We start from the raw sequence: 23,757 nt of genomic DNA, 5'->3' as shown, positions 1-23,757 counted from the left end.
GTAAAGAAGACGCTAAACTGGATGACATTATTTTCCCAGTTTCTAGAAAATGCTGTTAATTGTGCTGAGAACTGTGAAAACTAGCTGTTTTAGTTTATAGCATAGAAGTAGTAAAACCTTGTACTTTTTCAAGAAAGTTGCAAATTAGTTTTCTCCTTAAAGCTTTTGAAGTCTGTTCCCTATTGAGCACACAACTTAAAAAAAATAGGAATAGAATACTCTAAGGTTGAGAGAAGTAAGGAAGATCTTTCTTAAAGGCCTGTAGAAAATAGGAGACTTTGAAGAACAATGCCAAAGTTCTTTATGCACAGTAATCACAGGCCTATACTTAGAGGCAGCATACACTTCAAAGAACTGAAATTTTAGACTTAGGCCTAATCAAAAAAGATGAGGCTCTGGATGAGAAAAACTGATCCAGAGCTTTTACAGGAAAGTAATTGTCACAGAGATGGCTTTAATGAATTGCATATAGGTTATCTTAACTGGGAAAGGGAAGAATGAGAAAAGAGCATTTATGTTATTTATCCGTCTGCAGATGCTGAAAGGTGGTTTTGTCTGGAAGTGCTTGCTGGTTACCTAAGCTGTATACCCATGCAGAAATGCTTCTTGGCAGGAACAAATGCTGGCTGTCAGTTGAAGACCAAAACTCTGTGTACAAAGAAAGTAGCACAGGAAGAGGGCAAAAGAGGCCAGTGTGTTGGCTTAACACAAGTATGTTACTCTATCAAAGGCAGTAAGTTTGTTGCCCACACAATATTCAGAGGACCATATACCATCCACAGTGAAAAGCCCTTCCTGTTTCTGCCAAATCAAGCTGTCCCTTGCAGTTTATCTTCAATATTCAGAAAAATTGAGAAGAGGGTTTCTATACTCAGAAGTTAGGGATAACGATAAATGCTTTCTGATCCCTACAAATACCCATCAGAAGTCAGTTGGTGTGAGGCTATGATGTAAATGGCAGTCATGTCTCCCCATCAGATTGTAAAACTTGTGGGTTCCCACTTGAAGTTCAAAGAGTTGCTGCTTGAAGATCTATCAAGTCATAAGTTCCTTGCCAAATGTGTCTTTAGAGGGCTATTTGTAACTCCAGTCCTTCAGTAATTAGGAATTTAATTCCTATTTGATATTTATTTTTTCATAGTTTTGTATGTTTGAACTATTTATAGTTTCAGCAGTTGTCTGCCCTTCAGATCTGAGTTATCCCCTCTCAGGCCTCATGTGGTGAGGCTAAATCAGCCAACCAACCAAAAGCAAAACCCAGGCTGTACGGGTGAGCAAAGAACAGGGAATCATGCAGGGTAGAGTAAGCTGACCAAATCGTTCAGTTCTCCCTTTTTGCTTCCCTTGCTTGTGTATTACTAGGAAAAAAAAAGATTCACTGAGTCACTAAACATTTTTTGCTGCTGAAACTACAGTTTAACTTGCCAGTTCTTTCCCTGTTACAGTGAGAGGGGCTTTTCATAGTAAATAGACTTGTTTTCTTTTCAGATACTTTCTTATATTGTCCTGTTCCAATATTTGTTGGATGTCATTTTTTTTCTATTCACACACATCGTTATCCTAACTGGAGTATGAGGCAAAAATGCTTAGTGGATGAGCTACGCTTGGATTGTCTCTTATTTCCAGTCCATACTTTCAGAGTACTAAACTTTCTCTCCTTTTCTTTATTTTTGCATGTGTGGCTATCAGGCTTGCACTGTACTTGCTAGCCTCTTGGCTAGCCTCTTTGGCTAGTTTGAGGCAGGTGTCCTGTCTCTGCTTCCTCCTGGCTTCCCCTCCTCCCTGGCAGAGCATGAGACTGAGAAGTCCTTGATTGGAATAAACACACCTATGGTTTTAGTTGTTGCTCTCAGCACTGTTCTCAGACTAGTCGAAAACACAGCACTGCACCAGCTACTAAGAAGGAGAAAAATGACTGCTACTGCTGAACCGAGGACACACTCTTTTTCAAAATCCTGCATTTCAGTTCTCCAAGATGGAAAGTGTTGTGTTAAAAAGCTTAAAATAACATGAAATGAATTCTGGAAAGAGAAACACACATCTGGTGCAAAACAGTTCTGTGGGAAATGGGAATTGTTACTTCTGAAAATCTGCCCACTGTGGTCTGCTCTCTCCCGAGTTTCCAGCAGGAGTTTTCCTGTGTGCATGCCTGGAGTTAATTTCCCAGCTGTCTCATGTCCTGTTTGTGCAGCAGTGTTTTTCCAACTCTGATACTTTGCCCTCATGCCCCACTGAATGCAGACATGCACTCTGCCTGGCCCCAGCTGCCTTTGCCCTGCGCTGCTACTGGGACACAGTTGCCAAACCAGTCAATTCCTCTCTGATAGGGATGTCTGGAGAAGTCTGGTGCAGAGGATGAGCAATGGTAGCTATTAAAAATGAAAAAAACTAAAAGCTCAGATTTCCGTACATTCTTTGCAACCTTTTTCTAACCATGCCATCATTGCTTCTCTCTGTGTTCTCCATGGCCTTTCTTTAACTGTTACCAGTTGCTCCAGGGAGTCCTGTTACCCACTCTTCCCCTGCTGCTGTTGTGACTGACTCAAGCCTGTGTTGAAATGAGAATCATTTGTGAATATTTGGCCTGTGCCATGCCTTAAGTAGCTTGTGTTATTTCTAAGCTGTGTCAGCTGGGCAGTGGGAGGTCTGGAAGAAATGTGGGATTGAGCTTGCTTGAGAACCAGATCTGTCTGCAGATGTGCCCTCTATGCAGGTATTGCTGTTTTAAACTGTTATGATTCCATAAGCAGATCTCATCCTGGAATCAGTAATACTGGATTTCTTTCCATGCAGAAAGTCCCTAAAAGGTTTGCCTCTGTTTAAACATCTGGTCCTGTGTCTTCAAACATGCTGATTTTGCAGTTTCTGGCTTCTGAAAATCTGCCTTAAAAATGTGTCTTTCAGCGTCTTTCCAAGTCCCACTAGTTCGTCCACCAGGTTGTTGCTTTGTGACCTCATTTTGCCCTTCTGAGCCGTGGAAATATGTGCTAACATTAGAAATGTGATATTTCATGTGTTGCTTCTCAATATGCTGATACCACAAAGGTGGGAAGTGCGTTAAAATTGCTTCTTACAGGGTGTACTGCCTGACTCTGGCTTGCCATTAACAAGGCAAGGGTCACTTACCTCAGAGGATAAATTCCAGTAGACTAAAAAAGCTATTTTAAAATAGGTGATAGTGAAAATCTGTAAATTACTACTGTGGAAACATATTTTAATAACCTGAATTGAATATGGAATTATATTCTTAAATCCAAAAAGGAAAAAGTGAAACACCAAGCTTGGAATAAGATAAAGGCACCTACTGGTGGGACTGGAGAAGCAAGTAAATTCACTTGTTTACCCTGTCAACACCCAGATTACTGCTAACTTTACCATGGCTGGATAATTAGACCTCTGTGGATTTAGAGCAAAGAATGCTGAACTCCACAGACCTCGCCAAAGGCTTCTCAGCAATTCAGGCAAAAGAAAATCTTATTTTGCACTGGCAGTAGGGTGCGTTTTGCAACAGAAGAGGGAAGAAAGACTAGAAAGGGTCTTATAGAAGAGGTGGTCAGTTGGACTTTAACAGGCTATAGGTAACTTAGGGGTGCCAAGGATGGATGTCTGTTACCAAACACCGCATTCAACAACTCCAGTTAGCAGCCTCTCCTGACCATCTTGCATCTTTCATGCTGTTGGGTAAAGGTCTGAGCAAGTGCAAAAGACAAGGCTGAAGAGCTTTTGCTGCTGCAGCCAGCAGCAACAGGGATAGCAACAGCTGCTGCTGGAAGTCCTCTTCTGTCCCATGCACACAGCAGACCTTGTCCTCCTGTTCTCCAGAATAGAGACTGTGTAAGCAGCGTGCTGACCTAGGTAACCCCTTACTTTTAGTTGTGCTGTGATCTGGAGCTAGGATGAAATAGCATGTCAAGGCATCTGAGCATAATGCTCTGACTGCAAGCGGTATGGAGATGATCCAGGGGGGTGCCACTCTCACCTGGTAAATCCTTGAATCCTGCTTCATTTAGTCTTCAGCTAACTTCAGCTGTGTGATCTTGGTCTTACACCAGCAGAAATCAGCCAAGGAGAACAGTGGAAAGCAACGCAAAGCTGGTTTAGCAGGTAAATTTCATCTGCGGGGGTCAAAAGATACTGAAATATCACTCAGTGGGAAAATGAAGTATCGTTACTATACTAATGGCAGAAAAGCAGTGCACAGCAGCCACTACAGAAAGATCAGAGTCCGTGCCCACATATTGTGAACTGCCAGTCTGGAAAAGAAATCTGAAATATCACCTCAGTCATTTTAGTAAGCTTTGATCCCAGAAAAAGAATCCTAAATAGAAATGTTGCTTAGAGTGTTTCCTAAGCAGCTAAGATTTTATGCATAGTCATTGAACCATTCTCTGACATGATTTCAGGAATAAAAATTCCTAAAATCTTTATTTTAATTTTTTATTTAATCCACTATGATTGGGACACCTTCTGTAAGGGGCCCCTCAGCACGAACTTTATACCTTCTAAAGCAGAGTTCATCTACAGAGTCCATTCTTCAGCAGATAAAAAAGCACCCTTTTAATGAGGAATACTCCACCAGGGACAGAGAAAAAAATGTTCTGGTCATTGTGCAACAGCATCAGAAAACTAAAAAGCAACTTAGTCCTGAGTTAAGTACTTGTTCAAAAGAGACATTTCAGGAAGTAAGGAGGAAAGTACATGCTTGCTTTTGTACAGAGGTGGGATTTTTAATTAATCAAGGATATCAGAAAGATTTACAAATCAAGAACCTCCCTGTAATTTGTAGTCTTTGCCTCCAGCTGAAGGGCATCCTGAAGCTCCTGGACTGGATCACCTTTCCTATGAAGACAGGCTGAGAGAGCTGGGCTTGGAGAAGAGAAGGCTCTGGGATGACCTTTCTTGTGGCTTTTCAGTAGCTAAAGGGTATCTGCATGAAAGCTGCAGAGGGCTTTTTACAAGGGCGTGTAGTGATAGGACAAGGGGAAATGGCTTTAAGATGACAGAGGGGAGACTGATATTGGAACTTAGAATGAAGTTCTTCCCCATGAGGGTGGTGGGATGGGTTTCTCACAGAAGTTGTGGCTGCCCCACCCCTGCAAGTGTTCAAGGCCAAGTTAGATGGGGCTTGGAGCAACCCTGCCTGCGGCAGAGGGGTTGGAACTAGATGATCTTTTAAGGTCCATTCTAACCCAAACCTTTTACAATTCTGTGATTTTATGACTTGGTACCTGGGGTTGAGCACATGTGGATGCTGAACAACAACTTAAGAGAGGCTAAAGACATTCCGTCACCATTAACTAAGCAGGGCCCAGTGACCACACTTCAAAATACATGTGTATAGCTCATGGCATAAATATGCATGTGCGTGTGTGACAGAACACTTGTGTGCATAGGCATGCACTTGCTTATAAATAGAGAAGCAAGCTCTTTTTGCTGCAAGAGCTGTGAACTTTCCTTATCAATTAACTGTGCTTTTAACAGCTCTCTTCTCTTTTCATTTGCCTGAAGAAGCAAAGGCAAAGCAGAGTGACTTGAAGTCATTGAGCCAACCGTAGATACTAGATAGCTAAACTGAGGCACTAAGAGAATCAGAAACATTAACCACCGTTGTTTCATGGCTTGTGTGGCTGATACTGGCCGTGGAGAAAAATGTGCACTTGAAGACAGATTCACAGGGCGGCAAACTCGTTTTAGTAAAGATTACTGGATTTTGTGTATTTAATGGCATATGACACAACTGCATATATAGATAAATAGACACTTTTTCTGGTTTGGCATGGATAGAAAAATGTGTAACAACCTAATGTAGAAGGGGAAAAGAAATCCTAAACTACCTTTGTTTCCTTCCTACTGTGAGCATTTTACAATTGACTGCAAGCTACCCCATGTACTTTCGTCCTGCAGCCCCTGCAGATATTTCTTGGATGAAATCTGGCAGGTGTTTACAGAACATCTCCATTGAGACTGCTCATTGAATGGAAAGAAGAAGAAGAGTGTTTTCCAATGTTGATAATGATAAAACATTTTTGAGAGGAACACCTACAGATTCAAGTTCTTTAAGACTTTTTTTTTCTGACAAGCTTTTGTGGGTGGGTATTTTCCTCAAATTGAATAACTGTGTAAAAGAGAACTGAAAAAAGCGACTGTGTTTTACATCAAAATGATCTTACTAACTGCAAAGTGGAAGTACGGTTTGCTTAAATAGCTTACTTGCAAAGCTAGTTATCTAAGAATTTGTCTAATTCTTCACATAAATGAGGACTAGAAATCTCTTTGGCTTGTCTCCAGTGTCTGAGAGAGTTCAAAGCACAGTAATTTTCCATCACGCCCTTTGAAATGCTGTCATAGAGCATGGTTTAGTTGGCGCGCACATCAGTGTGTAATTACTGTTACTAAAATATGTCCATAGCCATGGTTTGTGCTGCAGAACATGTACTCCTAAGAGACATCTCTCAAATAGGCAAATTGGAAGTGTGAGTATCAACAACAGATGCTCACACAGATCAAAGAACAGAGAGAGCAGGCTGCAGAACTAAAATCTACCCACTTTGCCTGCTCCTTGATTTCAGACTTGTGTTGTTTAAAATTAACTGAAGACATTAGTGTTTGTCACCATGATGTTAGCATAAAGGAGTGAAACAGTGGCAGAAATGTCACATTTGCAGACAGCCTGAAGCTTTGGCATTAAGAAGTGTTTTCCAGCTGTGTCTCCTGGGTCATGGTGAAGGCTCACAATGGTACAGCAGTATTATTAGCTATGCACATGACAGCTAAATCTTCTAGAAAAGGCAAAGAAATGTTAGGATTATTAACAGTGTTGTGCTGGCTTCCAAAGTTTAGTGAAGCTTAGGAAGGTGTGCCATCACATTCTTTGTTTCTCCTGATTCCTGCTGTCTCCCACCTGGTGCTATGGGCATGCCCTGATGCCGTTTCACCAGGAGTCTGCACTTGGCTCGCATACACTCCTGAAGATGAACTGTGAAGGTAACGCCATCCCTTGAAAGGGTACCTGTGCTGCTTTCTTCTTTCCTGGTACAGAAGTCACTAATTTGCTGGTGGTGATGTGTTCTGCAGCTGAAATAGCCATACTGCTGCGTGTCCTCTGAGGTCAAGACCTTCCTCTGGGAAGAAGTCTATGTTGTGTAAGGGCTTGCAGACACCAGGGAAGCCTGTGCCGTTAAAACGCTTGTGCAAACACAGTGCTATAATGCCAGGCTGCCGGGACTCTCCCCATCCTCAAGGAGTTTGAGGTATTTTTTAATGTTTCAGAGCACTCTGGAGTAAACGTTACTAGATTTTGCCATGCAGGACTGTAATGATGCAGACAGACTAGTGAAGGGCAGAAGGAAAGAGATGTAGTGGCTCAGCAGCAGGGAATCCTTAGCAGCAGGTCTAAAGCTTCATCAGTCAGGGAGGAGCACTTGTGCAGTGGTCTGGCACAAGCCCCCTGGAAAGTTAAGAAAATTCTCAAGACAAGGTGCAGAATCAACTGAATTGCTTTTTTTCTTGGAAAATTCTTTTTTTCTTTTTCTGATTATATTCTTGCACCTTATGTATGAGGAAACACACACACAATAAAATGGGGACAGCCAGTAATAACATTACCGAGGACGTGGGTAATGTGGGAAATGTTTCTAAGGAAGGCTGTTTCGCATAGCAGCTCACATCATTCTGGGCCCCAGAGTGTTCTTGTAAAGTGTGCAGGAGTGAGGCTGTGTGATTACCTTGCTCTTTTGCTGCTGGGGGGATTTTGCAGCTACAAGTTTCTGAATTAGTAGTATGCTCACTTCTTATCAAGACATGGTATGTTAAAATAAAATTAAATTCATGGTCATTCAGAGATGGGAATACACTGTGTACAATTCTGTGGAATGTGGAATTTTGCCACGCATGTTAAAATCTAGGTTATCACAGAGTACAGGGAACTTCTCATTAAGCTAACAGTAGTTGTGGTTTCAGACACATAGAAACCTTTCAAAAATGTATTTGCAACATAGCTTGGCAAATTTCTGGTCTTGATAGTCTTGTGCTTTTCAGCCAGCTTTCACTCTTGATATGCTGTTGTAAACTATCACATCAGAGTGGTTTTGAAACAGTGTGCTTTAAAGTATCACAGCCCACCAAACCAGACTGATAACTAAGAACGTGCTTCTGCTCAACTTCTTCCTGTGAACAGATTCACTGCTCTGAAGAGCAGTGTACTTTATGCATGACTCTCAGCCAAATGCTAAGTACGCAGGAGACACTGCATTATTTCCAGCCGTTAGTGCCATTAGTTAGTCTTTCACAGGATAATCTAGTTTGGATGGGAGCTCAGGATGTCTCTCATACAACCTCCAACTGAAAGCATGGCCAGGTGTAAAACCAAGGCCAGGTTCCTCAGGGCTTTAACCAGTCGGGTCTTGAAAATCTTGGTGGTAAATATTTCTTACAGAATCATCTAGCCACTCTGAACATATAAAGAAATATGAAAATGCTGTTTCTGTATTCTTAAAAAAATTGACTTCTTCCTGTTTCAAATAGCACATAAAAACTTGAAGGGATGCACAGCGTGTTTAAGACAGCATTAGGCATGTTTCTCGAAATGAATGTGACAATCAGCTATAGGTGTGATGAGAGGGCTCAATTAATTTGTGCCTGTGTAGCATTTATGGTGGGAGCTCCATAAATAAGTTCAGGAAACCTCTCTTACAGCTGATGCCATGCTCTCAACAAAGGGAATGAAATGGGCCAGGCAAAAGACCTGGCTCTACCATGAGAAGAAGCAAGGACTGCTGTTCCATGCAGAAACTGATAGTGCCATGGCATTCTTAGGCACTCCTCTCTGGGGAGCAGGCCTTCTGTCTGCCCTTCTGCCTTCTTGCTTTTAATGACTGGACCAGAAATTGGTTTTGTAGCCCCAGTCCTGCAGCAAAGGAAGTCATCAACTGTGCCAGTGTCAAGCATGCAAACAGGAGGGCTGAGGGGCTCCCTGTGAAACCCTTTGGGTTTAGGATTTTCTGAATAAAGTATCTGCCTTCGCAAATATATTTTGTTAGACATGGGGCTTTTTCGGTTATGTTGATGACAGGCTGAGGCAAGGGGGACGAAATGTGAGCATGTGAATCACCATACCATGAATTAATCATAAGTTGCCATCCTTTCTTTTACAGATATTTAAATCCTTATTACATAAATCTATTAGTACTTACTGACACTTCAGCTAGTTCTGGAGGTGAGTTTAAAGAGAAACAAGCTGGTATACCTGGAGCCTTCTTACACGGTTAATAGCTGTGGTGCACCTCCAACCTCCCAACACACCTCTTGAGTCCATCGCTTAACCACCAGCCATGAAATACAAGGTGTGACCTTCACAGGGCAGAGCCCCTTACAGTCCTTGAGGGGGACTTCCGTGCTTAGCCCTGTTGTGGGTGCATGGAGTGACCTAACATTTCACGACAACTTGAGTCCCAGCTGGTGGGAAACCCTCATGCTCCATGTCCTTATTCATATGTGACTCAATGGTGTATTTTGATAGGAAGCATGTCATTTACCTTCAGCTTCCACCAAGGATGCAGAAATAGGAAACAAGTGTATAAACTGTTACTTGTCTGGTAAGGGTAGTGCTTTATTGACTCTTGCTCCTGTATTCAATCTGACAACATGCAAGCTGAAATGTGATTTAAGCAACACCTATGTGAGATGAGTCATAGAACGCTGCACACGTTGCATGACTTCCTTGTAAAAAGTGTTAACCAGCTGGAGTACAGCATTGAACCTATCATTTCAGAAAAGAAAATTCAAGCATGCAAGTTAACAGGTGTTCCTGCAAAATATTGGCCCCTTTGGGAAAGACTGCTCTTTAAATATATAAGTGATTGCATTTGCTTTGGTGACAAGTTGCTAAGCAATCTGCACTGCATCAAGAAAATACAGTCTCAGCAGTGCTTCTCAGTAGAGTAGGCATCTTAAGCATTGAATCATCATGAATAACATGAATTAGCACTGACAGGAGCTGCAGGGCTTTATCCACAGCAAAATACAGGAGGCAGATACACAGCTATGCCAGTGGTTCTGGTTTAAAATCACATGCAGTATTGTCTTTTTTCTAGTTAGCATGAAAATGGATTAATTCTTGCAGAAGTCCGTATTCAAATGTGGTGATTTGAGCATAAAAATTACTCTTACCTGCACACTGCCAGAAAGTAAATATTTGTTGCAAAAATTGGAAGCAACTAAAATGGCTGAAAAAGTGCCAGAGAGGAAAAAAGTGACCGTATCTTTTAGATGTTTGGTATATGTGAAACACAATAGTGCACATCTCTGTGACTGAAGACCAAGCAAACCAGTTGGCTTCATCCACTTGTTCTTCAATGAGCTCAACCTCAGCATCTGTCGTATGTAAACACTGATATCAGTCACATGAAACTCAGTTCAGTGAAGCAGATAAGTGTGATTTGTCATTAAAAATATACATGTTCTTTTCAACTTCTTGTAAAGTGTTATGGGACATCGCCTCTAAAATAAGTATCTCCCAGATCTCTGCCTAAGACACTGGAGAGATAGGTCTGTAAGGTGGGGTAAAACATAGAGGATTTCTTTACAGCTTTGCCTGTATCCTACAAATATCTGCATGATTAGTAAAACTTGCAGCTACTAATTAGCAGCACAGCCAAGTGCCCCACCAGAGGAAGAGATATGGGAGCAATCTCCTGCCCTTTTCTGTTCATAGAGGAGCTGCCTCCTTGGGAAACCAGCAGATGCAGGGTGCTATGATATGCTGTAACCCTGACCAGGACATGCCCTTACTTTTGTTGGTACAAGTCTCGTTACTGCTTCTAGCAAGCAAACTAGCTGTGAAGTGTGAGGTCTCCATGATACAGATTTCTAACTCTCCTTTGCTCATAGGAGTGAGCTACCTCATGGTATGATCATAGCCCCAGGCTATGTGTGTTACAGGAAGGAGTAAACCATAACATCAAAAATTATCATAGGAAACCAGGTGAAAAAGCATTATGGAGCCACTAAATGGCAATTACATAGTAAAATGAATTGGCACGAGTGGACAGCCTGGATATTGGAATAGACAAAATGCCTTGTCATGGCCCCGTGGTTTTCTTTTTTAATAGGAGGAGCGGCCAGTGTGTAATCTATCACATTGAATTTAATTTTTCAGTTGCTCTACGTCATAACTGCACTGTGACTGTAGCATGTTAGTGTGTCTGCATTTGCTAAAATGGAAGCTACTTCAGCATGAAGACATATGAATGGGAACAATTGCAGGACATGCACCCAGTGAAGTGTGTGACTGACATGAAATGAGTGCGATGTTTAGCCAAAAGCTCATGAGGAAGCAATGCTGGTTTGATTTCCAAGCAACACTGGTTTCAAAAGAGATTAAAATCATAGATTATCTGCAACCGACGCAGCAATCATAAAACTCCAGAAGGATGAATTTGTTGGACAGATAAGCAGTTGTTTATCCTGTACTGTGTTTCTATATTGGTTTAAGATCAGTTCTAAAACATATTTCTTACAGCTCACCTGGTCTCCCAGCAGCACAGTCACTATTTGGTGAGAGGGACTAACATTTGTCAGATGGTATACACGATATAATATTAAATTAAACTTCTCCTGGCAGTACAGCTGCTTGGTTATGTTGCCTGCCTCTCCTGCCTCCAAGAATGATGTTTATACTAGCTCTCTTGTTAATGAATCTATACATTTGCTAATACAAAACACCTTCATACTGCCAGCAGCCCCCTCAGCTGTAATCTCTGCGGGTCCTGTTGCAGTTCCCCTTCTCTCCCCTTTTCAAATATCGTTAGTTTTACATGCCTTTGGGAACAAGGGCACACCATGGCTAGCAGAAGAGCAAATGTTCATTTTGCTCTGGGATAGGCACAGGTTGCTTATGTCATGACAAGCCCAAGAACATATGTGTGTCTGTGTGCAGTTCATGTCTAGGGAGAGCGTCAGCAGTTCTGCCTTGTAATGGGGTAAGGATGTCAACGGCTCCTCCTCTTCCAGATGATACAGAAGAATGAAATGTAAAAAGAAACAGCACCTTTGTAGTGGTGGCAGGTTAGCTGGACTGATATGGCCAAGCAGTACGCCTACAGGTACTTGCAGCCGCTGCGCAGAAGCACAGTCTCTTGCCTCTAGAAGCAAAGGTGGGAGCGGGTGATCCAAATTACTCCTGGCCATGTCTCATATGGCTGCAATCTGACAGCTGTTGATTTAGTGCAAAACAAAGTGCTGATGCCATGGAAAGGCAGTACCCAGCTCCTGAAATTCACAATTTACATTACTGTATTACCTGAGAGCAGAGTTACCTTGTCAGCAACAATAAGCTGCTCAAGCCCCTTAATTTCAAAAGCATCTACTTATTTTATGTGTCTCAGTTTTCATCCTGGGTTTGGAAAAGTGAAGCACTCAGGAGATGACAATGGGAACTCGGGTTATGCAGCAGCTGTGCATACAGAGCCTAGGCATTGCAAGCTGGACAGAGGGAGAAAGGAGATCCCTGAGAACAATGAACTGGCAAAAACCTGAGGATATTAGTGGTTGCAAAAGGTGCACCATCACTGGGAAGTGACCAATAAGACCCACATATAAACAGGCCATTACTGCTAGCTGTGCCACTTGGCCTGCAGTTTTCTCTGTTAATGGCAATTTTGCCACAGGATTGGGGTGGCTAAAAGTACCCATAAATCTAGAAAGTGATTAGACACTTTAAATTGACACTTCAGGGAAACACTGCATGGCCTCAGTGCACCTGAGCCCCTAAACTGTTGATTTGCAGGTGTGCTAGGGAAAGGTTTGCTTCATACTTGTGTTGTACTTTATGCTTTTGCCTTAAGCAGTTATTGCTGATTAATGTCTGGCTGAAATATAGGACTAAAGTAAACTCATGCTGAAGAGCTGTTCCTCTGTTCTGCTTCTTCTTGTTGTCTTGTCTAAGCACACATTTTCATCTCTGCAGCTCTGCCTTTTGCACTGAGGATCCTGAACCCACCACCTATGGGTCCTTCAGCAGGGATCTGGCACAGTCTGCCCTGTGTCATTCTGCACAGTGCTTGCATAAATGCCGAAGAATATGCTTTCCCTCCTCTACATTCGTTTTTGTAAAACCAGGACCAAGAAATTGCCTCTGCTGATCTTTCCTGCACATATTCTTCCTGCTACAACTCTTGGAAGATAGTTTGCAGATATCTGAGTTGGCACTGAAAGGTGCCGACAACATCTCTGAATAACAAGCCCTGAGAAGAGCAGTAAATGAAGGTCTTGGTTGAGTGGTTGTGCTCCTCTCATCCCTAAAATAGCCAGAAACATGTAGTACATAGTCATGATATTCATTGCACAGTGCTATTTTCATCCCTTTCCCCTTGATTCTTAGAAAAACTCTAAGAATTCGCTAACAAAGTTTAAGTTGGCAAGCAGGTATTCTTTATTGAAATACGGGGGATAGCTCCTCCGAGTGTATCTCACTTGAGTATGAAACAAGTCATGATTATGTAGTCATTAAACATACATGTTCATTACATTACATGTATATTCATAAAGCTATTTATGTATGACATCATTCTTCTAGAAAATTCCTCCTGCATGCACACAATAATGTGGTAGTGGTCTTTGGGCCCCCTGGTGGAGGTTTATTCCTTATCTTCTTTCTCACGTACCCCTTTGGCTGAACTTTAAGTTTGGAAAGTACCAAATGCCAGCAAAAACTGGTTCTGTTCTAGCTGCTTAGTGTAAAATATTTACTTGATACCTCTTCACTGTCATCTACTACAAAGCTCTTACCCATTGCTATTGTTGCAAAGCTACCAAGCTCAATGCTACTTAACCACAAAGCAGAACTGATTTTACTTATTTACAAAAGATTATGCTTCATTTTGTATTTCTTTGTTACACCCTTCTTACCAGCCTTCAATAGCTTCACTGCGTGAAACCTCCGCCTGTGTTGGTCTGGCAGCTTACAAGAGTGATCTCCAAAGCTGGGGGCAAGCACCTCAGGGAGTTTGCAAGACAGCCCATTAGTACTGGAAGAAAATATTTTTGTACCACTAATAAACAAGATAAAATTATATTTCTTAAATATATTAAATATTAAATATATTTTTTTAAAGTGGGCTTCTACTCTTTACAGTGTCCTTTTTTAATTTCTACTTCTGTGCATGTTTTATAATGTACATAATAGTACAATAGCAGATGTATGTTATTAGTAAATATACAGATATTGCATGTACATGCTGAAAAAATTTTACTGATAAGGGTGTGAAATCAAAAAATTTGGATGCACTGCCTTAAGACACATCTCAGAAAGCTGACTTCTGCAAAACCTTCTGCTCCTTGATGAGCTGGTCTGGTTTTCCACTTTTGAATCATTCCTCCTCACTGGGGCTGTTGTCTCCCTGATTGCCATCTACACAGGTACTTTGAGTTTCCCTTCTGTGTGCTTTTTAGTCTCACCTGAGCTCTACACAAATGATGGTGTACTCATTGGTTAGGCTGGGGTGAATTGGTTCTGTGTTACCAGCGGAGCAGGAATTCAAACCAACTAATCCGTCGTATTTCTGAGGAAGTCTGCAAAAGCTAGATGTAAAGATATGTAATCATTTTGCAAGGAAAGAGCAAGTAGCAATCTGCTAGAGTTTTGTCTGGGAAATCAAAATCTGTTTCTAGTAACAGCTAATTGGTCAAATTAATGCTGACCTGGTGTACTGTGTGTCCTCTGCCATCAGCCTGGGACAGATCCATCCTCTCTTAGTACCTCCTCTCCACCTTTGTGCAATGAAGATCACCTTTCTTGTTGGTTATGTCAATTTTCAGGCCTTTTATGAGTGTGGCTATAGCTCGCTGTGAAGCCAATGAAATTGACCTCACCATCATTACGTTGATGGTGAAGTTAGGTGGAAGGTGTAGGTCCCAAGGCAGTTGTCCCCTGGTGAATGCAGCTCCACATAGACATGTAATGAGGCTGGGTTCATAAAAAGGAGGACAGTAACTAAATTCAGAACGACCTACTTAAACAATGCCTACTGAGTTAGTAGGTACTAATGAAATTCAGTATAAAGACCTACAAGGCAGGAAAGAAAGGAAACTGCAGTGACCTGTGGAGGGTCACCTTCAGCCATCCCCTTCTACTGCAAGTGTGTTAATGGGGAAAGGTTTGGAAACCGAGATAACTGAAACAACAAATAAACCTCCTGCCTCAAATTTCAAATCAATACATAGAAGGATTATGCCTGCCTTTAAAAATCTGCATGTGAAAGTGCTGAATAAAGGGCAGGATAAAATCATCTGCCTCTGGTTCAATACAAAAAGCTGTCACCCTGCCTCCACATCCAGACATCCCTCTCTGCTAACTGGGAATTATGAAGGAGGAGTCCATGAAGAAATTGAAAGGTTCTTAATGTGTTCCCCCTTAGTAAGGGGTCTGTATGTGGATTTTTCTGAGTATCATTTTGCCTTACTGGAGGGGCATGTAATTCACTTTGAAGTGATGGCAGTCACACCGGGATACATGCAGTCCTTCTTAGGAAGGAAATCAGAAGTTTAGGTTCTGTTCACCAGAAAGTTTCTAATCCACCATTTTGAGAAAAAAAAATTTTAGTGTCTTTAGGTTTTTAGTACCATAACTGTAGCTGGCAAGGACTGCCATGAATTGATGAGCAAGTCCTCAAGTAGTTGAAGTAATAAACTGTGATTTAGGCTCCAAAGAGCTTTGAGGAGGAGGACCTTGATTTATTTTATGAAGTGAATATGCAGGTGATAGGAGCCTGCAGACCAGAGGTGGTTTATAGTGATGGAAGGTCATGGAAGGTGTGAAATCCAGAATAAGCAGGATCCTGGAGATACTTGAAGTTTAGTTGCTGTAAAAATGTCTTTATTAAAAGATGCAAGTACGAAAACTGCTCAGTAACATATTAATGTGATCATGAAGGTTTTTTAAGCACCAGGTATGGTCAACTCCTTGATCTAAAGAGGAAAAAAACCCCAAACTACCACTACTATCTTTCTTTGCAAGCTTGAAATCAAGAGCTTCTGGGGTAGATAGAGCCTGCCTGTTAGTAAAGGAAGTCTGTGGCCTGCTTAGGCCTCCCAAAAAAAATCAACAGTCCCATCAAAATAAGTTAAAAGTCATTAAAAACCATGGGTTGATTTATAATCAAAGGTTTGCAAGTGCCCTAGCAGTCTACTCCCAGGCTTTTGGTTATTATCTATAACATCTTTGATAACAGAAAAGGCTGCTTGAAGTAAAACATGTCTCCTAGCTACATGACTTTTTTTTCTCTTAAAAGACATTTTTGCCAAGGAAAAATACAATCTTTCTTTTTATGTAAGCTGGTGCACAGCAGGGCTGTCTTTGAAGGCAGGTTACTGTGGGGACATTTTTCCTTCCTCCTTAATCTGAGACATCGTCATCTCTAACAGGAGAAGGCACTAAAAGCAGCAGGAAGCCAGCACAGGATAGCTGTTGGTAGTGATGCAGGCTGCATAATCTGTTTGCTGGCACTGGGAATGCAACTTCTGATCTCGACCGTGCCCTCCTTATTTTTCACTGTGCATCAACAGGCACAATTGCAAACGTGATAATATCAGATGAGTCATTGTCCCCATGGATTTGTCAAGAGCCAAAAGCAGCTCCTTGCCCTTGCGTTAATGGCAGGCACCACTGCATGTATACTGCACATCAGTGGATATGGGGCACAGATTTGCCCTGCACTAGAACAGTCCTGTGCTTCACTATGGTCTATGAGTTAGAATTCTATAGCCACTCATGAAGAGCAACACATTTAGGAAAATATATGTGAAACCGAGTGCACAGCTATGCAGGATATTTATGTTAATGCTTCCAGCTTGGGTGCAATAAATTGTCCCTCCTGTGATGCAAAGTTTTCCATGACTGGACAGCATTTTAAACGGAAGGGTGTAAATACTTCTTCCATGTAATCTGTGCTGAATAACAAGAAAATGGGTATGTCTATCCCAGAGTATGCATCAGTAGATATGTTTGTTTGGACATAGGTCCAAAGAAGATGATTCAAACAGATGTTAAGTACTGTTTCCCTGGATTTCATTGCAACAGGGTTTACAAGAAAGTTGAAGAAAACTTAACCAGGAGCAGAAAATCCTCTAAAGTTACTGACGGGAAAATTTCAGAAGTAGTGCAAGGAACACTTCGTAGTTTGTGGTTTACATTTCGTCTTTCCCTAAATAATCGGAGCACTTGGATTAAATTGCAATCTTGGCTGTATTTATCACTGGACTTTTATGGAGCTTTTCATCCTAGGGATGTAAAGCAAAAGACTTAAGTCACAAAACACCTCCAAGAGACACACTGTAATTCTATTGATAGGCAAAGAAACAGATCACAAAAATAGTTCATTATTTCTAGAAAGACAGAACAAGAAACTTTTAGTAGAGGGAGGACGGCAGCGTGGGATTTCTTGGGGTCTCAGGCAGTGTGCTGTCAGCTACAGTTTCTTTATGGAAACCAAGCGAGAATCTAAGGTACCATATCATCTGCATTCTATTACTTCAAAGCGCTTTTACAGGAATGATTTCTAAAATTGGAAATAAATGCTTAAATACGCTTGAACCTTTCCAAGGGCAAAAATACTTTCCTCAGTTTCTGAAAATGCAGTGCTTGTGTGAAGCAAAGTCACTACACAATTTCTTCTGCCCTGTTTAAAAATATCTTACAGTTATAACCAACGTAAATATATGACCAGCTCCCAGGATGGGCCTCTTGAGTGCTCAACTTGATATGGGAAATAAAATTGCCTCTAAATAAGTAAATATATAGAAGCATTCATACGTACAGAAATTCATGTTGGCCCTTCTGAATACGAAGGTCTTGCATTTTCCCTGTCTCTGTCATGGAAATTGCATATTTTTTTTCAGCAGTTTTCAGAGAGCTGGAATGTATGTAAGACCTCCTCTAACACAGCTGCTAATGAAGCTGCCTGCAGGACAAACAGTAAAAAACCATCCTAGCCTTCTTCTGAGCCTCCCTGCAACATTGTCTGCTCTGCCCTTCTCAGCTCCACTGAACCCTAACTGCTTCCTTTCATGACTATTTTTCTGCCTTAGAGTTTCTTTATGCTGATACAGTGCTGCACTTCAAACAGTATGATTGTACTATCACTGTGCAAAAGCACATCTATGTATGGTTAAGTTTGGGGTGGAACTTAATGGAAGTGGTGCTTAAAGCATGTGCCCTAGTTTCGGCTTAGCATACAAGTCTACGACTACATATTTCCTCTCTGCTCTGCCCCCAAGGACTCGGGTTCGTTTCTGTATCTGTTATTGCTTTACAGTTGACTTTTCCCTTTGGTTTCTCATTATCTGAAGCCGATTTAGGTTGCATGTGTTTCAGCATTTTTTCTTGGGAGAGTTAATAATGGCCACAAGACAGCTGATGTGTTCAAAGAGTAAGAATTCTTTTGTGTATGTGACTAACAGGATACAGAGTGATGATTGTGAGCGTACTTCTTTCCTGTTCATAGCCTGAACAATGCATTCATCTCAAATGAATGGAATGGGAAATCTGAGCTGTAGAACACTTCTATTGCATGAATATGGGTATAAAGCAGAACATATCTAGACAGCTAGATACACAGCACAGTATCTATATGTAAGAAACACCTTTAGCTTTAGGAAGCTACTGAACATACAGAAGGTGCTCTCACTTTTGCATGTAACGTCAGTTGTGCTAGGAACTACAACTCAGAAAGGTTTTTAACACTACTGTGAAACTTACACCGAGCATCTCACGTCAAGGAAGAGACTTGTTTCCTAAAATGGGATTTGTAGACAATAAGATAGAAAAAGAAAAAGCATAAGAAAAAGCTAAAAATAAGTGTAGTGTATTTTGATCTGTACTCTCAATAGCCTAGAAAGAGGCTTTTCATAGCAAGGAACAGGAAAGAAATTCAATTAAGAAAACTCACAGCATGACTGATGAATTAATGCCACCCAAATAAGAGAAATAAGCATGAGTTAGAGAAGTAATGGAGTAATAGGAGGATGGAGAAAAGATACTAGGCTAACATCAAATGTACTTCTTTTCTGTTCTCTTCAATTGGCTAAGTCAGAATCAAATCCTAAATAATCAAAACTAATGAAAATTTCAGTAGACTTCATATCTGAATCAGTATAACTTGCTCTGTGTCTGTTCCAGGTGTCAAATGTATGAGCAGCAGTGAGGAACATTAAACTGAAACGGCTCTGTCACCTGCAGTGGATGTGTTGTGTGGGGGAAGTGCCAGACCACAACTTCCACCTCCATGCCACTACTGAGTCCTGCTTTGTCCCTCTCAAAGTATAGCCAGGGACTTCTGTGAAGTCACTTAGTTGCTATTTAAGGATAATTCTATGATGGGTCAACTTAAACTCTTAACAATGCACTTGAATTTCGTGTCACAAGCTTCCAGCACTGGCTTGCTGAGCAGATGAGAGCTGACCCAGGTCTGAGATCACTGCTGAGCAGTCACTTCTACAGTGCCTGGCTGGGCAGCCCAGCTTCTCCAGTTACGGGTATGGAAGGGGAACAGAAGCCACAGCCCAGTTGTGAGGGTGGGGAGAAAAAGCCAGCTCTGTTCCCTCCTTGGAAGACTGCCCCTCTCTGCGTGGAACTTTCACCAGCAGCTGTGTGCCAGAGACTGTGAAGACGGAGAGGTGATGATGAGTCACAAGACTGCATATAGCACCAGGCTTGCAGGGCTGTCTCTGAGGGCCAGATCTTCTCTCACATAAACTGCTGGGATTTGTAAGCCCCACCGGCACAGAAACAAATGCAGAACCAACCCTCTCTTGATACCCATGTTAACAAGAAAATACCTTTCAGAGCTTGACAGGCTTGAGGAGTGGGTCTCCAAGCCCACTAAGCCTCATAAATTTCAACATGTGTGATCCTGCACCTGGGTCACGGTCATCCCCAGTATCAAATGCAGGCTGGGAGATGGAGTGAGAGGAAAGGAGGAGAAGGAACTGGGGATCCCGGCAAATGAAAAACAGGACATGAGATGGAAATGTGTGCACACAGTGCAGAAAGTGGTGCCTAATTGCACCAAAAGGAGCGTGGCCAGCAGGTCGTGGGAAATGATTTTATCCCTCTGCTGTCATGAAATCCCCCCTGCAGTACTGTATTCAGCTCTGGAGCCCCCAAACACAAGAGGGATGTGGACCTGCTCAGGCGAATCCAGATGAGGACCATAAGGATGAGCAGAGGGCTGGAGCACCTTTCCTATGAAGACAGGCTGAGACAGTTGGACTTGTTCACCCTGCAGAAATGCAGGCTCTAAACAGACTATGTGCAGTATTTCAGAACTAAAAGAGGGTCTACAAGAATTCTGGAGATGGGCTCTTTACAAACGTATGTAGGAATAGAACAAGGGAGAATGGCTTTAAACTGACAGAGGGTAGATTTACATTAGAAATTTGGGTAGATTTAAATTAGACATAAAGAAGAAAGAAGTAAGGGTAGTGAGGCACTGGAAAAGGTTGTCCAGAGGAGATGTGGCTGCCACATCCCCGCCAATGTTCAAGGCCAGCTTGGATGGTGTTTGGAGCAACATGGTCTAATGGAAGGATGTCCTTGCCTATGGTAGGGGGTGAACAAGATGGTTTCTTAAGGTCTTTTGCAACCCAGACAATTATGAGATTCCATGATTAAGGGTGAAAACCCAAAGCACTAATGCCTCCTCTGCATATCTACAGTGCAGAGGGTTGAGTTTCCATAGCTGACTTTCTTCATTTCTCTCACCATGCTACTTCTGCTGATGCATGTAGCGTCCTGATGAGGATACTATGAAGGTCCCCTCTCCAGGTCACATAAGCCACCACAGACAGCACTTTGGATCAGCTTTGCTTCAAGTTGATGCTGAGTTGTTCACGGCCAGCAGTGGATCAGCAACAGTCTTTCATGAGCAAAGCACACTGAGAGGGCAGGCTAGGGAAGACTGGTGTGACACAGCCTGTTCAAAAGCATGGCCAGAGGCAAACCTCTGCCTGAGATGGTAATAATCTCCTTTGGTTATCCTTAATGCAATTTAAAGCATTAAAATAAATTTACCTTGCAAAAACAGCCAAAGAAAAAAGCAGTTTCTCATAAGATAATCAGTTGCCATGCTAAGACTGCAGGAACAGGTTTTAACAGTTATTTCACAAAGGAATGAAAGCATCTGTGACGGTGCGGTGACCAATAAGAGGTCAGCTGAACGTCTGGTCAGATTCAGGACAGTGTGTCCTCCCTGGGAAAGTGGCTGGTTGCTGCAGATAATCTCAGATTTCTCAAATTGCTAATTGCTGGTGTAGAGCTCAAGCTGATACAATGCTGTTCAGTAACTGTGAGAGCAGAGGTCATGTTCTGCATGAAAACACATCAAGCTCGCAGCAAAGACATGACGGTAGTGCACACTGCTCTTCTTCACGGCAGCAACCCAGCACTTGCTCACTTTTCTCTCCCTATTTTTGAACCTAGTTTTATCAGGTTTTACCAATGCTTGGCAGGGAAGCTAAGTGCTTAAGGCTAGTGTAGAAGGATGTCAGGAACCTAACATTCCACTTCTGGGAAAGTAGTGCTGGCACACAGAGCAACCTGATGCTTCAGTTTTTTGTTGCATTCGCACTGCTATTTCCAGCTGCATGACTCCTGCTGTGTTCCTGAAGGAGATTAAGGTTGCTTTTCTTTCTGTGAATCCTTAGTTGAGGTCATCCACAGCTTTTGTATCTGTGCTTAAGCAGGCAAAAAATCCCATCTTGCAAACAGGTTTGTAAAGAGTGCTGCTGCGATGGTTGCCATCTACAGCCAGTGCACCAATGGAAGTGCAGGGTACCCCACAGTCATAAAAATCAACCACATTGCAAAGAAGAAGGATCTGCACAATTGCTTCCCCTCCATGTGGTCACAAAAGGGACGTCTGCCTGTGGTCCCCAGAGGGTAAGTCCCAGAGGGATTCATGCAGCTGTGATAGCCAGGTTCTCTGCCAGCAGGCCTTGGTAACCAAGGATAGCCATAGCTTCCAAATAAGGTTCCCCAGTGCAGTGGGATCATGCATAAGGAAGGCTTGGTACCCTCTCCGTGCTGCTGCTATCAGTGGGGTAACACATGATATGGAAATGTTTGCCCTGATTGAGCTGGAAAGTTAAATACAAATAAAAAAATAGCATTGATAGAAGCATGGGGATGACCTTCAGGGCGCTTCAGTAAATGGGACTACAATGACAATTGAGTGTGAGTGGCTGTTCAGCACACAGTGGCTGTGTCAGCCCACAGAGCCAGCTGGCTCAAAAGACCAGGGTATTCTGTGGTGCTCAGAGCAGACCAGAGGCCTCTCAGGCAGGCACATTTGGAACAGGATGCCACAGACAGCACTTCAGATCTCCATTATTTTACATTCCTGTGAAGTAAAAAGCATAAAGGCAGCTTACGGCTATTCTGTTTTCACTGGGTATTAACAAGGAGTTTTCCTTGTCAGTTCAAAACCATCCTATGCACTACTTTAAGAAAAAAACATCCTCCCATTCTTTGCATTTCTAGGACATATGAAGAAATGGCTATATTCTATGCAAATTTTTTTAATATAGTTTTTTATATAGTCTTTTTTAATACATTTTATATATAAAATACACATAATTTTTAATATTTTTTCCCCCTCAGTGAAAAACTCTCAAACCTTGTATTTAGGTCTCTCTTTAGGAGTAGAATAATCAAGGTTAAAAGCAGATACTGTGTCATCCTGGTGCACCAGTATGGCTCTCGTGCCTCTCAGATGTGATATGTTGGAAGATAGGCTGAAATCAAACTGAAACAAACTGTGTTGTGTTCTCTTTTCCTAAATGAATCTATTCCTTTTTTGTTTCCTGTTGGATTATACATTTGAAAGATACACTTTTGACTTGAAACATCAGCCTTGACAGGTAATTTTAGTACCATTTTTTGGCAAAGCTCTGCTTTTTGCAAAGGAGCAAAGCCAGCATCATTTGTTGTGATTGAGAAGTACACCTAGTAACCCAGATAGATTGCTAGCAACATTTTGGAGAAGGCTGTCAAGAGGAGAGGGTCATAATTCCGACTCAAAAGTATCTTTTCTGCACCCCAAAGGACAATTGGGTGGGTGAGAGGAAAAATAATTTCAAAGATTCATAGAATGACTGAGGTTGGAAAGGACCTTAAATATCAACTAGTACCAACCCCCCTGCCAGGGGCAGGCAGAACTTCCAAAAGATCAGTTTGCTCAAATCCCCTTCCAACCTGACCTTGACCAATGCCAAGGATGGGGAATTCAGTTTCTCTGGGCAACATGTTCCACTGCCACACCACCCTCGCAATAAAGAAGTTTCTTATATCTAACCTGAATACACCCCCTAAATTTAAACCCATTACCCCTTGTTCTGCCACTATAGTCCCTGATGAAGACTCCTTCTCTGGCATCCTTGTAGGCCACCATCAGATCCTGAAAGGCTGCTATGAGGTCTCCATGCAGCCTTCTCCAGGCTGAACAGCCCCAACTTTCTCAGCCTGGTTTCATACAGGAGATGTTTCAGCCCCCGATCACCTTCATGGCCCTCTTCTGGGCTTGTTCTGACAGCTCCATGTCCTTTCCAAAAATGCACACAGCACACGAGTGAGGTCCCACAAGAGAAGAGGAGCAGAATTACCTTGTCGGCCTGCTGGTCACTTTCATTTTGATGCAGCAAATGACACATTTGGCTTTCTGGGCTGCAAGCGCACACTGCCATTTATGTTAGTACACAGCACTCCTG

This window comes from Pezoporus flaviventris, unplaced genomic scaffold (assembly GCF_033815535.1).
Source record: "Pezoporus flaviventris isolate CSIRO_AGI_PZ_B2104156 unplaced genomic scaffold, CSIRO_AGI_Pfla_v1 ptg000126l, whole genome shotgun sequence".
NCBI classification, from domain to species: Eukaryota; Metazoa; Chordata; class Aves; order Psittaciformes; family Psittacidae; genus Pezoporus; species Pezoporus flaviventris.
Note: the sequence above shows the minus strand (reverse complement) of the source record.